The 17097-nt window shown below is 41.4% G+C and overlaps 1 protein-coding gene across 4 annotated transcripts in view; it reads right to left on the reverse strand.

Annotated features, from left to right (window-relative positions):
- Positions 1–17097, reverse strand: part of MAF (MAF bZIP transcription factor) — a 196081-nt gene that overhangs the window by 156552 nt on the left and 22432 nt on the right. The window contains exon 3 of one of the 4 annotated variants that reach the window (XR_014957758.1): positions 6051–17090. The exons of the other annotated variants lie outside the window; for them this stretch is intronic. The gene's annotated coding sequence lies outside the window, so the exon portion shown is untranslated. Of the gene's footprint in view, positions 1–6050; positions 17091–17097 lie in introns of those variants that run through there. 4 annotated transcript variants of the gene reach the window in all.

Genomic DNA, 17097 nt, shown 5'->3' on the forward strand with positions numbered 1-17097 from the left:
TCAATGACAAAATATGCTATTAGTGGCCTCAGTACAATTGTGAAAATATTCCTCAGTTGCAATTGAATGTGGTGGGTGTTGGGTTTTTCTTCAGTGTTGTGTGTTGTTGAGTTAAAAATGACAAAGCCCTGGATTTCTTCGTTCTTGCAATCTATTCTTTTCCCCTGACTTCCTGTTTTCATTAAATTTTAATCAGGCATTTAAAATAAATAGCTATGCAGAGCCTCTATACCTCTTTGAATGCTTGGGATGGATGTTTTGGGTAAAGTGATAGTCCAGAGACCTTGAGAGCATTTAATCCCATTCTAACTTGGCAAGACAACAGAAAATTAAACCACTGAACTCTTCACTTCTAGCAGCTCTGGAGAGGTTTTGGGGGAAGGATGTGGTAGATATTGCTGTGTGGGACAGCACAATGAAATTACAGGTCCATCTCTGTTCTCTCTGCTGTGAATGCTGGCAGCAATCACACCAGTTTAGAAGGTCAGCTCTCTAAAAAAGAAAATGTGCAGCCCCTCAGTGCACACCCTGCACCTGGACAGGCAGGAGCCTGCTCAGTGCTCATCCTTGCACGGCCTCAGCCTGCAGCAGTTGTACAGTACCCACTACATGACAAAATCTGGGGCAGGTAACACAACACAGAAAATACCAGGAACAAGATTAGAGCAGAAAAGAACCGGGAGGAGGACAGAGTCAGCCAGTGGGAATCTCACTGCCTTGTAAGAGTTTGTGGCTGACAGGATAAAAGCTCCAGAATTTAGGAAATCATAGGAAAGCTCCTTGAATTTCAGGGTCAATGGTTCAGTTATTAATGAAGGTGACATGATTTGATATGAGGGTCAATGACCCCAGATCACAGCTAAGCCTGATCGCTGAGCCTTACACTAATTTAAACTTCTGTGGGATTTTTATTATCAGACATATTAAGAGGTAAGTGCTCCATGGTATAGACAATAAAATAACAATGTACAAGCAGGCCAACAAATTGTTACAGAGTCAAACCTCTCATCAGGGACGAGTCATCTTTGCCTGGTCATGATTTCCTGGAGAACCGTGTTTAAATTGGAGGCTTTTAAACAGTCACATTTCTAGTTGCCTGTGTGTTTTGGAAACATTTCACTTCTACTGGTATGGGGGTCAAGGTTTTTTGCCTGAACCAGGAGGAAGATAGAAGTGTTTACACTGTAGTTGTATACACTGATCAGTTCTAATGAGGATGAATCTGTTGCCACATCCAAAAAATAAGAAGTGAGACCAACTAAATCATGAAGCAAACTTACAACAGCAATTTAGAAAAATGAGGGATTTGGAGCCACTTTAGAGATGTGAATGAAAGAAGGGGATTATGGAGTCCTTTTGAGGGGAGACATACTTGGCAGGGCTCACGTGATGGCACAAGTAGTATTTTCTGTTGAGAGCAATGAAAAGCTCCAGGATTTCATGCCTAATGAGTACTTCCCAGTTTTGGGGGTGCCTTTACCCTGAATTCTGCTTGACTCTTGTTTCACCCCACCTACTCCCCTCCCAGCCCCAGCAGCAGTGTTTTCTGCTCTTGCCATGTCTGTGAGCCCTGCTTGGAGGTGCAGGGAGCATCATTTACAAGTGGAGTACATCGTGCTTCTGTTCACCACTGTGAACCATGGCAGAAATCCCCTCTGTGGCCAGCTCACCAGCCTCTCCTTGGCATGGCCCCTGACTTTGACATATCAAAAATAGCAATGTGAAAATGAAATAGGAAATATTTTCATAGAAAAAAATATTCCAAGCAAAGCAAAACACAGCGACTCTTGGCTCCTTGTCCTTTAACATGCATATTCAATGTGCAGGAAGCTAGGAAGAACTATTCATGAGGTTGGCTTGTTTTTGTTGGTTTAGGTTTGGGGGTGGGGGGAGCATTTTCAATGAATGCTGGATCCTTCACAAATTTTAATAAGTGGTTTAAACCACAGTGATCCCTTACCCTCCTCCCCTTCCCTTTTTTATTTTTTTTTTCCTTTTTTTTATTAAAGAGTGTTTAATTTCTGCAAGGACATTTCACTTTAAAAAGAAGAAAGGGCTGCTCCATAAGAGCTGTGCAAAGCTTTTTCTAGTCATTTCCAACAATATATTTTGGAACTGTTCCCAGTAAACAGGCCAGATTAGCAGCCTTTGGTTCACATTTTACATTGTTCCTGAGATAGGGGAGCTCTGAATAGCAGACTCTGTCCATACTGTTTGGTTGCAATAAAGCTAATTCTATTCAGTATACTATAGCAGTATGATAGCACTTGTGTAGGATTTCCCTTCGCTTGCATATTTATAGGGTCTTGTAGAGCTCTGCTGTAGCTCAGTGCCAGCATGAAGAAATCAAGCTGTCAGTAGTTTCTATTTTTGTCCCTACCTATAGTTTCAGTAATGACAAGTGAGTGAGGCAACATATGCATTTCCCATCTACAGGAAAAAATTACTGTCTTCCTTCAGTGTCTTACATCTGTGCTACAACCTATTTTCCTAGGGCTTCAGATTATGTTAGCTGTTAGTTAACATGTAAAAGCACTGGTCAAGTGCAGTTGATTTGCTGCATTAGTTGAACCACAAGAGAAAAAGTTCCAACAATTCAAAACTCCTGGTGCTTTTCCTTTCTGCCCTTAAAAAGAGGAGAAAAAAAATCCTTCCTGGGAAATAGCTGTTCTTGTATCACATCCTAGCTCCTATCATGCTTTGATCAGCACACACATTGAAGTAAATGAGGATTCTCCTCTTAAGATTAAGGGAGCTGCTGATTATATTTAATGTCCTCTTCTTGACCTCAGATGGTTAACTCATCACTGCAGCTTCTGGGGGAATTGTTCCAACAAGAGCAGATAACCCAAATCCAAGCTGTGGTCAGCAGCATGATGCCACACTGCTTCAGCAGAGCAAATGGAATGGAACTGGGACCAGGAGCCAATGCTAACAGAGAGACAAGGTTTCCCAAAAGCTGCTTAATTATTCAGGCAATGCCTGCATCGTTCAAAATCTTCCCCCTTCTTGTAAATATTAATCCTGATTTACTAATTCTCCAACCCCACCAGGTCATGGCCACCCAAGAATGCTGACAAATCCAGGCCAAAATTTGGGAAATGCTGCTTGTGAGCCCCAGCAGCTGGAAGACACTGTCTCTGAAAGCAGTGCCAGGGACAGCAGGCACGGCTTTGGCTTGACAGCATCAAGGCATTTACAGCCTCTGACATGACTGCATCAGATCTTCAATGACAGCTAATAAAACAGAACTACACCCCACTGCTTTGAAAAGCAGCAACTCAGAACTCCTTCACAGATTAGACTTATTTAAATAAGAGAAAGACACAGGGCTTTAACAAAAGCTCATAAGGAAAATAGCTTGGCAAGTTTGATAACAAGGAAAGCATTTTTTTTTTCTCTTCTTCCTCCCAGCTCCATCCTCTCCTTGCCGTCCCCATAGCCTAGAAAATTGGATATTTATCCTGCACTTAGTGCCTGAAGGGAGATGTACTCACCTCAAAGTTCAACACTTATATCCATGTTGCTTCTCCACCTAAAGTGACATTTTTTTCGTACCATTCTGGGGCTTCAACACACCACAACGAACAGGCAGAATTAAGATAGGAGGGCAGAGAGGCAGGGGACAAAGGAAGAACTGTTGGGTTGGGTTGTAAATAAAAAGCAGTCAAAATATGTTAAAAAATACAAGGCAGAGCTATAAATCCCTCTCTCCCGTGTGAGCCAAGCTACTGTGTTACTGAGCTGGAGGGGCTGTGAGACTCCCCGTTACTTTATAGTCCATGACGATCACCCTCTTGCAGTGCCACAGTATAACAAGCAAATGTCCCGACTCCCAGGAAGCCACTCATAAAAAGAGGCACTACAGCCTCTTACAATTCTCCAAATAGGAGAAGCAAAATGAAAGGATTCTCGGTCATCCCCCCCCACCACCACCACCACCACCACTCCCCACCATAAACTTGTACTTATTTTGCTAATTTTGTTTTAATTGTATGCTGCAGCAGCGGGTGTTGTAAGCTGGGGAGAAGGAGAGGGAGTGGGAAGAGGAAGAAAAGGAGGGATCCTGAATCCAGGGAGTCTTCTTGCTTGTTAATACACAGGCAAAATGATATGCACATATACAGCTCCGAAAGCTACCATGGGGAGGGAAGGAACACAAAGGAGCCATTTATTGCCTGAAAACTGTCTCTGAACAAACCCATTGTGTTGAAGTAATACAAATTCACAACACCTTCCTGCCTCTTTTTCCATCTGGATCTGGGCTAGTTTGGGTAAAGGGCTCTGGCACCCAGCACAAGCCCTGGGGCCTCAGACCCTGGCAGAGCTGGGATTGCTCAGCATCCTTGGAACGTCCCCTCTTAGGGCCAAATGCCATGCTGATAACACAGAGGTGAGAGAGAGGGAGGAAGAAAAGGAGAGAGGGAATAATTTGGCTTGAAAACTCTTAAAAAATCCATCAACTCATTTCTGGTCAGGCTGTGGGTTTATCGAGAGAGGCAATTTAAATCCAAGAACCAGAAGAAGGTATCTTTTGATGTAACATTTTGTTCTTTTTCTGAATACAAAGTTATTCCAGGCAATGCAGTTGGCCTGAAATAGTTACCAGTTACAAAACTGGGACTGCTCCTATCTCCCCTCCTTGTGCAATGCAAAGAAGATCCTCCCGCTGAGCTCCAAAGTAGGGGAAAAGCTATTAATTAAAAATAATTCTCCACATTAAGGCTTGCTGCCTAAAGCTCAGCTAATATTAAGGAAATTCCAGCCGTTCACTCCCTGCTGTTGGAGGCTTTTCTTTCTCTATTTTGTTTTGCTAAGCTCTTTGAGAAGAAGGGGATATGGATATCGCCTCGACAGCTCCAGCCCCTTCCATCTCCTCCCTGAATTCAGGCTCTGCTCTTTCCCTCTTTGCAAAGGACCCAACCCATCAGGCTGGATCATCCTGGAAGGGAGAGCAGGTTTACTCTCTTTACACCTTCGTTTCAAACCGAGGTGAGGAAGGGGAATGTCCCCTGACCTTGGTCCCACCCAAGTGTTCGGCACCAGTCAGAAGAGCTTTCCCAGCTCACAGCAGGGCTGCCCCTCATCCCTGCTCCAGCCCCACGCTCCTGCTGAGCATCGCAGCTCTGCTTCTCAAAATACCTGCCCCAAATTTTCAAGCCTCAACCACACTCTGCTCAGTCTTGTTCAGGCACTGCTTCTTCACGAGAAACTGCTCATGTGCAAATCCAAACCTTCTTCTCTGGCTGAAGTCCCACAGATGCACTGTCCCAGACCCTGGGACACAGGACCTGAATGATGACAGCTAATACGGGAAAAATATCTTTCACTTCTGCTTTTTTGATGCCAATTTCGCTAATGTTAAATATCACATACAACTTCCAAAAACACTTCAAAAAACCTTTTACATTTCATCAGGTGTTGTCACAGTGCTTGAGAAATGTAGAAAGAGTACAAAAATGAAAATATGAAGAAAGAATAAACCAATCAAACTTCAAAAATTCTTTTTTGTGCTTGGACAGGGTTGAAATTCTACGTTTTCCTATGTCTAAACACTATAGAACTGCAGCAAATAGGCTGATTTTGACAGTGACAATACAACAGCAAAATTCCTGCCATTATCTCAAAGCATATCTTGCACTATTATTTTCTTAACAGTTCTATAGAGTTAAAAACTTCCTCTCTACTTCCATGATTTTCTTCTGGATTCATATTTCATGCAGGAATCTTTTAGAGAAAGGACCCCCAAAAGCTTGTTTTATCAAATTCTAACTCTTACCATTTCAAACCCACTAATGCTGAAATTTGATGTACAAGCTGTCAGAACAAAAGCCTCTCTTCAGTGCACACATTTTGAAGCCATTACTTTCATTTTTCAAGCAACAACAACAAAAAAAAGGAATACCTTCAGTATTTTTTATGATTCCAAATTTCTTTTTGAAGTTCCTTAAGCCTCAAAAAGGTTTAGTTAAAACAATTTCTATGTTTTTGGGCAGTAAGTTTTTTAGCACCCCTTTTTCATGTGTGCTTTTCTAAATATTTTTTTCTACTGAGATAAAGGTTAAGAGAAGGTAGTGACAAAGACAGTATATGATGGGGAAAAGTATTTCATACACCACTGTGAATTTACATAGAGCTGTCAAATGTGTTATACCAAAAAGGATTCCACTAGGACAGACAAATAACCTTTTCATTCTTGAGCATTAGTCTTAGGAAGATGTGAATTTAGATCTTGATTCATTAAAGTGTTAAGTCCATACTTAGGCACATACAGCTGAGTCTGACTCAAATCAGAGAGGCTGGGGATCAAGTTAATTTTGTACTTACATGGGGATTTTGGTCCAAAAAACCTGCAGAGCTAGCACTGAAAGAACAAATCACCCGTCATAGCTATGCTTTCTTTCAAAATCATGACTGTACCACAGTGCCAACACACATACAGCAAGTCCAGATTAACATATTCCCTTGGGAATTTCTGTAGGACTCTCAGCACAGATTACCTGGAGCTGGCCATGAATATCTATTCACTGGTGACACAGGATTCCTACTGGATAGGCACCTCAATGTAGGAAAGTTGTGCTTTTAACTGTCTCCTAAGCAAAATGTGGCACATATTTCTTCTAAATTTCAGCAGTGGGGGTCTTGTAACCCATGATGTTGATCCCTTATTTCACCATTACCCCTTTTGCAGAGAAAATTACTCTCAGTACCATTGCTGCTGTGCAAATCTATTATAAATATTGCTTAAAAGAATCAATAGCATTCAAACATCTCTTTCAGCCAGTTATATGAGCTGTACTCCTGATTTTCTGAGTTTTCATCTTTCCCTTAAAACAGTTTACCCAACCTGAGTTCACACACATTCACATTGTCTCAGTGAGTAATTCAGGTTGTTCCATGGGCCACATCGATTCATCAGCAAAACCTTAACGTGAGCTATTTTGAGCCAAAAAATACAGGATGTTTTACTTGAACTGCACAGGCAGCATCTTTCCCAAAATCCCAGCTGAAAGATGCAGTGCTCTCTGTGATCAGAGGAGTAGCAGTCATACAGCTCCCTCCCTACTCACTTGTCTTTCATAGGAAGTTCATCCCAAATATCTGCAAGAGAAATTACTGAATACAATACTGCTGCCTGCACCACATTATTTATACTGCAATAAATACAAATCAAACCCCACTTTTGATGTAAAAGCTACCAATTGAGAATTTCGCGTCCACATGAGGCTGCTTCAATTTCCTACAGTGATATTAATTTCTAATTTTTCCTCCTGTCTCTGCAATTACTTTTTAAGCTTCTCTATTTCACTTCGTAAATCCCACTCATAAGACTGCAAGTCACCCAGATGCCATCTGCTGAAAAACAGGGTGATGGAAAGTCTGAATAATACACTGAGTCAGGGTTATAGATGCTAAATTTTGACACATTCAGAGGCATAAAGTTGGGGGGAATAGATTAATAATTACTTTACCTGAAACTAAATCAGTTGTTCATTATGAGCCTGACCACAGGCTGAAGCTGGTTCTATAAATACCTTGGTTTGGTCTGATCTAATACAAATACATTGGGTATGCAAATATTCCACACTCCAACAGCAAGATGCTTTTTCTGATAGTTCTTGCTTTAGCATGTCAATCTGAAGCCTTGATTGCTTTTCTCACACTTCTTTGGATGAAAGGACATAAACAGCTATGAAAACCAGTTCTTTAATATGCTACTCTTCAATTCAATTCAAACATACACTTATTGCAAAAAGAACAACATGAACTGAGGAAAAAAAAAAAACCAGAATGGAGAGCACCATAATGTAATAGCAAATGCAAAGCAATTTTCATTTCTGGATCCTGGAGGATGCATGTACAGAGTAATTTTTCTACTATACAGCAAAAAAAGGATGAGGGGGAGGAGCACATGAGGACAGCTTATGAAGGACTGCTTTTTAACACAAACGCTGCATTTTTGCAAGCTTTTAAAAACCACTGCTAATAATTTATATTTGGTATGATGGAGATTGTATACATAATATTGCAGAGGACAAAAATGTCCTAAATCTTTCTGGCTTGGATTCTTTGACCTCAAGAAGTTTAGTCTGAAAACATTTGTTACATGATGAAAAGCTTTGTGAGAATGCTAATAAAATTCTTAAAGGGTTAATGATGCCTAACTGATTGGCACTAAAAACTAGATTTCATTTGGTGTAGTGACAGGGAAACTCTGCCACCAGGAGTATACGTTCATGCCCACATTATTATAGGACAATTTAGATCATCTTATTTTAAATTTCATGGCTCTGTAACATAGATGTAAATCAAAGTCAGTGAGGCAAATGATGATTTTTCCATAGTGAGATTTTTATAGTCTTGATCTTGAAAATATGCTTTGGGCCCAAACTGTCTATCAAAATACTTTGAATTAGCTAAAGGAGTTTGTGCTGCTGCTAGTATACAATCAGAATCAGAAAACAAAAGCAGAAAGCTTTCAGAACAAGGCATGTCCCATAATTTTTAAAATCTGGACTATACTAACAGTTGCTATTTATAAAAGAGCTGGAAACATGAGGTGTTCAGGTCCAGTTACATGAGATTATTGAAATGGAGACATTTCAAACTGAAATCCTGGGTACACCTAGGATATCATATGCTGTTAGTGTGGCTGAAAGCACTGCAAAGGAATGTGTGTGCCTATTTTGTGTACATGTAGAGAGGACGTGTGTCTGTGTACACCTGCATGTTTAATTTGCTATTGAAGGATTTCAGGTATTTAATAGCATGAATGTAGCACATAGATTCAGTCACTTCCAAGAAATTCCTTACTTTAATAAACACACTGTGCACTTGACATATTGGTTCTCTGCTTTTTTAAACCTGATTTATCCATCACTTCCATTTCCAGATTTGATTTATTGGTCAATTCCTTTCTAACATTTGATGCATTGGTTACTTTCTTTTCAAATTTGATTAAAGCACATCACACAAGTATTTTCAGATCTGTTTCTAAATGTTACACATATATCTGGAATGTACATTTAAAATCTTAATTCCAAAACTTTCTTGATTAATAATTCATATCTTCTTATGTTGAGATAGTTTTTCTTATATGCCAGTATAATCTGAATTAGATGAAACAAGCAATTACACTGGACATAAAATACTGTAAATGTAGCTTTGCAATAAATTGCTATCTGTGAAGCTTTAAAGAGAGCCTGGAGATTTAATAAAAAGCATTAACACAAAATAGAGAAAATCTGAGTTCTAGCTTCAATGTTTTTATGCTCTAGAGTTACACACTGCAAAGGCAAACAAAAGAGAATTCATGCTGTGCATCTCCAAGTGCCCTGGGGATATCAGAGAGGGAATCTCAGTGTAAAAACTTTGTCAGGAAAAAAAGCACAGGGGTAAATATTTGTGGAAAAAATACAGGTGCAGAGTTCCAGAAAGGGCTCCTGATCTGAGTTCAATGTCCACTCAAGCCAGAACCAGGTGCAAGACCAAGCTTCAAACAGGGTGAAAACCTGATGGAGTTACAGACTCCACAGTGAAAGCAATGAAAGGAGGGGAGGGAGCCTTGACTTTCTGGCCAAGCTCCAGTACAGGTAATTAAATTTCATCTAACTAAATTCTCTCTGCACCCTCAACAAGATACATGTTTTTTATCCACTTCCTAATCTGCCCCAAACTGGGAGCAGGGTTGTTTTTCAGAGCCAGACAGCTGCTGGGTTCCACTGATGCATGAAAAGAGCCATATCCATACATCTCTTATCTGCTCACAGGGTTGTTTGGAGGGCTATTTAATAAATATTTGAAAATATGAAAGACACCCAGGAAGTGCAAAGCACTATTATTTTACACTCACCTCTGAGCAGATCTCTAGATAAACTGTATGACCTGGGGATTCAAACAGGTACATGAATGGACTTCAGAATTAGCCCCACAAATGGTCCCATCCTGCCCAGGGTTGAGCAGCTCCCAGGAGGAGCTGAGCGCCAACCCTCCTCCTGAACCCAGAGAAACGGAGAGCGCTCCTCATGCAGCAGGAAATGCTCACAAAACAGGGTTGCCTTTGAGGGATATCCATTTATGCTTTAAGACTTCTACGGTTTTGGTAAGAGTTCAGAACAACCACTACCAAAATCTTAAGAAGATTTTATACTGAATTTGGTGAAAGTCTGATTTAATCCTGAAAGGATAAATGGAAGGAGCAGTGTTCAATGAGCAGGACTGACTGAGATTTTTTCCCCTTCTATCTACATGACTAAAAGTAAGAAGGGAAGAGATAAAGAGGAATATAACTTGGGGAGGCCAGGGTCAAAGGGAAGATGTATGTCCCACCTCTGGTCCTGCAAAAAAAAAATAAAATAGTAGTAATAAAACTGGCAGTAAGGAGCAAAAACCTGGCAGTTGTTGCTACAATGCCTTGTTGTTCCAATGTAGGTAGGGAGATCTCCTTTCTGACCTCTCACAGGACATTTCATGGCAGGAATAATTTGGGCTACTGGCTTGAGGTGGAGCACAAAGCTCGGGGTTAAGATCAATCTGTGCTGCACTTGGGAATTCATCTCTATCAATCATCAACATAAGGAAGGGAGCTGGCTCTGGATGGCCTGATTCCTGTGGTTTCTCTTGACATCTAAAATCACCATGACACTTAAAAAATAAAACGCCGTCTCTCATTTTAAATGAGCTTCCTTAAAAAGATCTGACCTCAGTGCTGCCAGAGACTGGGTGCAAGAAGCTGCCAAGATGTCCCCACTGGGAGCAGCATGGCTGTTCCTTAGTGGTCCCTGACCCTTCCCACAGCAGGCTCCTGCCCTGTGCTGGCTGCAGATCGCCATGGGTCAGTGCTCCCAGGAAACACTTTTCCTACCAAGAGGCATTTGTGCATTGCCATTGGGTGTACATCTCCTGCATATCATGAGTCCAAGCATGGTGATCACAGAGCCTTCCAAAGCTCACTGAAAACATGGAAAAGAGGAGTTGAGCAGGAACCCCCATGTCATGACAGCTCATACCCCAGAAAGCTGCATCTTGACTGGTTGACTCATCTGTTTCCTCCTTTGACTGAGTGCAGCATCTCTTTATGTGGACAATGAGAAAGCAGAGAAAGCTATTTAAATTGATACTTTCCCATATTCAGTTATTAAGCTGCAAATAGGCAGCAATTACCAAACTATTCTTGGAATGGATTAGATGTTACAATTTCTTTTATCATCCAAAACTCACCAGGTTTTGGGTATCAGTTTTGGTTGGTTTGTTGGTTGGTTGTTTGGTTGGAGTTTTTTGTGGTTTTAATGATGGTAATTATATTATTTATCCTTTGGACAAAATGGAGATTTCAGAGCTGCTCCATAAATCTATGTACTTCTATATGTTAAAATCTAGTGTAGCATAACAGAAGCATGCAAAAAACTTGTTAATTCTTTTCTAGAAAAACTAACAAGGAGAAGTTGACTGTTTCCCACAGCCAGGTACCTTGAATTTGATGAAACCTAATTACTCATTTCCCATAATGTAGAGCAGACCATTTCCTGGCCCCATAAAAGTCTGAATGAGGGCAAACTTTTCCCACCAAATGTCTTCAATGTGTGGGTTCAGAAGAAGACACCATGAGATAAAAGATATACCTACACCTCAGAAAATGGGGTCCAATACCATGTATAAGCAGGCAGATTTCAAAGGGTGAGATAGTTTCAGCAGCAAAGGCCTCTGGACGTTCACTGACATTTTTTAAAATGTCTAAAATGATCCTGAGCTCCCTAATTTTTATATGAATCCTGTAATGACTTCCTGTCCTCCTCAACCATTCCAAAAGTCAATGCTATGCTGTCCAAGACAAACTACCATCTCAAGAGGAATTAGGAAAATACTTGTGCCCCAAGTGAATAATATTCAGCCTCCTCTTACTTTCCCAGCAGATCTTCCCCTCTCTTTTCCACTCTGCCAGCATTTCCCACACAGCACAAATCCACATGTGAACATTTCACACAGCAGGGAGCCAGTTCTCACACCAGCAAATGCCAAACCCTCCGGAACCTTTAAAACAAACACAGCACCGTTCTCATCCTGCACTTGTTGAAATTAAAATGGACCTGATACCTTGGGTTTCATCTGCTGGCTTCTCTCTGAGACAATGTTTAAAGACAAAGAGGTTACGCGTGATTAGGGCATGGAAGTGGTTTCAGTGAGGTTTTTATACAACCTAGTTCCCACCACGGCTCAAAGAACATCCCTCAACTTCAGAGGTGTCTGCTGCCAGTGTGGGTGGCTCGGACAAAAGACGGGACCTCATTTGTGCTGACTGGGTTTCCAAGAAGTGGTTCACCACTTACACTACCCTGAAACAGCTTACTGTGCTTCCAGCAGAGAAATGCAGCATCGGAGCCATCGGCTGTCACTGCTCACGTGTCACAGGAGCTCTGAACATGCTGCCACAGAAACTACAAAATTGCCCTTTCCAAAAGTGGGCAGACCTTATGGTGATAAACAAACACCGTGTTGAAACAAACAAGCAAAGAAACAAACAAAAAACCAAATCCAACCCATATCACCCACAAAAAAATATCCAGAACAACCCCCACACCGTTACAGCTATTGGCGCTTACTCTGTTCACCTATTGCTGCACACAGGCCATCTACATCTAGAGGAAAACAAGGAACAGATGTTGGTTGATTGAAAAACTTGAGCCTTCCATTGTTTTATTGACTTGTCACCACAGAGAAATTTGCTTTAATTTACTTTAAAAGTAAATGACTTGATCTTCATAAAACTGGTGGTAAGTCACAGTTCTTAATGAGGACGTTAAACAAGGATTCTGTTTAACAACCAGAGGCACCAATTCCAAATGCAATGCTTATTTGCACAGACACATCTATCTTCTCTTTTGAAACACCCTGGTTTATTTTCAAGATGTTCAACATACCCAGGGAAAAAAAGAAGTCTTTGAGTCTTTGAAAGCCTATGCAACAGCTTAAGGCTTTTTTTCCCTTCATGATACTTGATTGTACCAGATTGTACCAAGTAACTTTTTTTTTTTCTTCTTCTTTATTCCTGAATGAAGTGATTCATATCTAAATAGAGACCTTTTGAACTCTACTGGCTTCAAGATAATCTACAATGCAACTGAGAAAAAAATGTGAAAGAAGGAAAAAATGCCAGGGCTTAAAATCAGGCAAAGACCTTAAAATTTGTAAAATATAAACTACAATAAATTTCACCTGCACCTTTTTGGAAGCAATTTGCAGTTTACAACTTACAGCTCAAATGACAGCTGAGTTTTCTGCTGACTAAATAGGCCACATTCTCTGCCTTGGTCCCAAGTTTTGTGCAGAAGATCTGGAGGAAGACAAAGCAATAATGGACCAAGATGTACAAAGATGCAAAAGCAGCTGGTGCTGCTCTGAGGGAGAGATTGTGAGACATGGTGGTGGGCAGGAGTTGGGGAAAGAGTAGGAAACTTAGGACATGGAAGCTCCCCTGCTACTAACGCACCCTGCTAGTGCCCTGCACTGGTTCCTTATGGCTGATGGGGGAAAAAAGGGTCTAAATGGACATCCCTGCACTTGAAACTTGATCTCTTTCCACATCACACCCTCCAAAGCTTGGGTGTTCTCATGAGAATGATGCTCATCACAGCACTCTGCCAGAACAGTCATGAACCACTGCAGTACAGAGGTGCAGAGTGCTTTCACACGTGTTCAGGGAGAGAGGGAAGGATAAAGAAAGAAACAAATTATCTCCATGTTTGAAGTGACAGAGTGGAGTGGAGTGTGGGCAGTGGGAAATTCCTGTGTGGCCAAGAGATCCAAGACTCAAGCCCAGCACTTGCCCAGTCTCTGGCTCAGCATGGCCACAGCATCAATAGTGGGGCACCACTTTCCCTGTGGTTCAAAGAAAATTAATCTTATTATCACAAGCCCTTCTTCCTGCAGCTCGTAGGAAGTTTCATCCAGGCATAGACAAGCCCTCAGCAAACTCCAATAGCCTGAGAAAAGCTGAGCGTGAGGTGTTAACGGCTGTGACTGTAATGCAGTTAATTTAATTGGGTTGTCCATCCTTGATATTTGCAAAGTCCCTTTTAAATGTTAAAACCTTTTTTAAACAACTGAGTTATTATTTTCTCCTGAACTTCATTTCCATTTTAATGCTGATGTTCACTTTCTTTTGCAAATTGAGTGAAGGTAAAACTCTTCCTATAATAAACTGTCCTTTTGAAAAACTTATTTCCTTTTGGTGCAGTTTCAAACAGATAGAGCTGTAATGGCCAATATAAATTTTATCCCAGAAATACAGAAAGCTAAAAGTTAAGCTTAACTTATAAACCTTTTTAAAGAGAGACAAAATCATTCCAGCCTTATCACCATGACAGTCACAGTTGTTTAGATTTATTAGGCAATGGTAATCAGGCTATACAATAAATTCGCTATAGTAATGCATTAATCACTTTGCAAAGAAAAATGAACTACTGAGAGGAAGACAATACATTTCCCTCTCTCTTCTTTCCCTTGCTAAGAACTGGTCCCTAACTCCATTCTTTAAGCAAGGAAGCATATATTTTCTTTTCTGCTGCTACATCTGTGACTTGAGCCCATGGCTCAGCAAGGTCACTCTCATTTTGCGTTCTACATAACAGAGTTCCATGAATATTTCTCAACAAGATCTTCCTTTAGAGCTATAAAATACTTGGGGTAAAATATTTATTTGACTTGACTGCTGCTTTCCCTGATTCTGCATGCACTCTCATTGTGTACAGAAAATCCACACTTTTAGATGAGACAACTTTTTAAGTTGATGAGGTAATCACTGGGGGCATATGGATGTCCAAAGCAGGTTTATAAGAAAGAGGATGTATATAATGCAGAGGCAGAAGCTCAAAGAAGAAAGAGATACTTGTATCACAAAGGGACATTCTTATCATCTTCTCATAAAAGTATACTATAAGTATGAATACCCCAACTATCACCTTTCAAAATCTGTCAAATTTTACCTCCAGAAGTGGCACTTGGTCTGTCTTGGTGAGGTGGCATCATGTGCACATCCATTATCACTTTTCAAGACAGGGTTTGGTTAAGCCTTCAGTTGGGAAGCCAAAATCCTACAAAATTTAAATCCACCTCCAGGAGATGCTGCCTGGTACTCTGCCATGAAGATTAATCCCACTGCAGAGCAATTTGTGCCAGCATATCTGAGAAGAAAAGTCCCTGGGGAATATTTACTCACAAGTAAATACTTTTGGTTTGCTCCAGCATATCTCCCTACCAACCTCCCAGGCAAGACACTGGAAGTCAATGAGAGAAACAGAATTAGCAGGTTCTGTATTCCCTCTTTTCTTTTTCCAAGGAGCAAAGAGAATCTTCACTGACAGAGCACAAAATGTATTTTTCAACTGTTAAAAAAGCAAGTTAAGAGTCAAGAGCAAAGTCCAGACAGATGGCCAAGAAATTCTCTTAAGTTCACTTTCATCTATGGCATTTTTTCATCCATGGAAAACTTCCTTCTGTCACAATGGAAAATCTGTATCTTCCCAAACTGAAGCTGAGCAGCAATACCAGCAGAAGGAAAGGTGGTGTGCAGGTGGCTGTAGCTGCTCAGCTGCTTTTGAAATTCATGAAACCTGTGGGACAGATTATGCATGCAGCACCTTGTACACCCCAAGGTGTTACCTACAACCACAGAGGCAGAATCCTATCTCACATTCTTACTTTCATATATAAAATTATAAAATGTTAAAACATGTTTCTTAAAGCTTGTCATTACAGTCTGGCTGCACGATGCACTACAATATTCCTGTTACCAGGGTAAATTTGTGGGAAGGCTGCAGTTAACACTCCCAGGTAAAGAAATGCTCTGTACCCTCCATCCTGCAAAAGACAGAATATCAGAGTGAGAATTAAATTATTCCTCTTTCAGATGCTGTAAAGCCTCCAGGCAGCATCCTCACAGACCTTTTCAACACAGGTAAATTGAATTCCAGCAAGTTTACTGTATGCAGACTCTTCAGACAAGACATTAAATAACAATGTCATGACCATAACCTATGAAGAAAGCCTAGAAAACGTGGAGCTGTTTAGTCTAGAGAAAAGGACTGCTGCAAGCCATAACAACAGCCTTCAAATATGCAAAGGGTCAGAGCAAAGAGGAAAGGAATCGCTGTCCTTGGTGCGGGGCTGTGAGGGACCTGAGCTCTGGGTTAGACAAGGAGAGATGCTTTTGAGAAGGCATGGTGGTGAAGGTCTGCCAGAGAGGCTCCATGGAGGTGTCACACTCTCTGTGGGGGCTTTAACAGCAGGTTATGCAAATATCCATCAGGGATAATGTAAGCCTGCCTCATGGCAAAGGGATGGATTACATCACCTCCTGAGATCCCCCACAACCCTGTTTCACTTATGATTTTATATGGCCGAGCCCCCAAGGGTAATTTGCCCCACTGCCCAAGCTTTTCCTTTATCTGCTCAAGGCTGGTGCATCAGTTCTTCCCACCAGCTAATTACTTGATTTGGGATGTGCTCATGTAAGTGAAAAGGCTGATGTCTGCAGGGCAGCCAGGCAGCAGCATGTGCTTACACTGCTCAGATCCATCACCTAATTCTTATGGAAATAAGCAAATGAATGGGAGGGTGGTTGGTGTAGGAATGCAAGAATTTGGGCCAAAGTTCGAGGGTTGCTTTTGGATAAATTGTGCTAAAAATATGCAAATAATTCTAAAATTTTGTGTGGATTTGCCTGCCATTTTCATAGAAATTTGTTCTTCTGCTATTTGAGGAGAAGTCTGAACAGGGCCTGCTGCTTGGCTGCCCTGCATCCCCTCTTTTAGAGGCAATGGGGTGGGCATGGGACGGGCAGCAGCCCCAGCCTGCATCCAGATTCTTTCCCTGCTCACTCCCTGAGCTGCAGGTGTGTAAGGAATCGATGCTGGCTGCATCCCTGCAACTTTGGGAAGAGGTGGGACTGCTCCACAGGACCCACAGCGAGGGATCCTGTTGGAAGCAAAGTGACCTGCTTCCCTGACAGCAGCACCCACGGGCACCACAGGAGGAGCTGACCCTGGGCAGATCCGAACACCGGCGCTGCTGAAGGAATGTCTGGCAAAAGGCACCTCCCAA

This window comes from Lonchura striata, chromosome 11, assembly GCF_050655825.1.
Source record: "Lonchura striata isolate lonStrDom1 chromosome 11, ASM5065582v1, whole genome shotgun sequence".
Lineage (NCBI taxonomy): Eukaryota > Metazoa > Chordata > Aves > Passeriformes > Estrildidae > Lonchura > Lonchura striata.